Raw genomic sequence first — 367 nt, forward strand, 5'->3', positions numbered from 1 at the left:
ATGTACGCGTGTGTGTGTGTGTGTGTGTGTGTGTGTGTGTGGGTGTGTGGGTGTGTGTGGGTGGGTGTGTGTGTGTGTGTGTGTGTGTGTGTGTGTGTGTGTGCATTTCTGCGGATGTACAAATGAAGACGCACGTATATGCGTGTTTGCGTGTGTATACACTACAGTAGTATGCTGGTACGTATATGTGTCACTGTGTGTGTGTGTGTGTGTGTGTGTGTGTGTGTGTGTGTGTGTGTGTGTGTGTGTGTGTGTGTGTGTGTGTGTGTGTGTGTGTGTGTTTGAGTGTGTGTGCACGTATGTACGTGAGAATATGCAGGTACATATATGTATCAGTGTGTGTGTGTGTGTGTGTGTGTGTGTGTGT

This window comes from Oratosquilla oratoria, chromosome 22 (genome assembly GCF_046742065.1).
Source record: "Oratosquilla oratoria isolate Oo_2021 chromosome 22, ASM4674206v1, whole genome shotgun sequence".
NCBI classification, from domain to species: Eukaryota; Metazoa; Arthropoda; class Malacostraca; order Stomatopoda; family Squillidae; genus Oratosquilla; species Oratosquilla oratoria.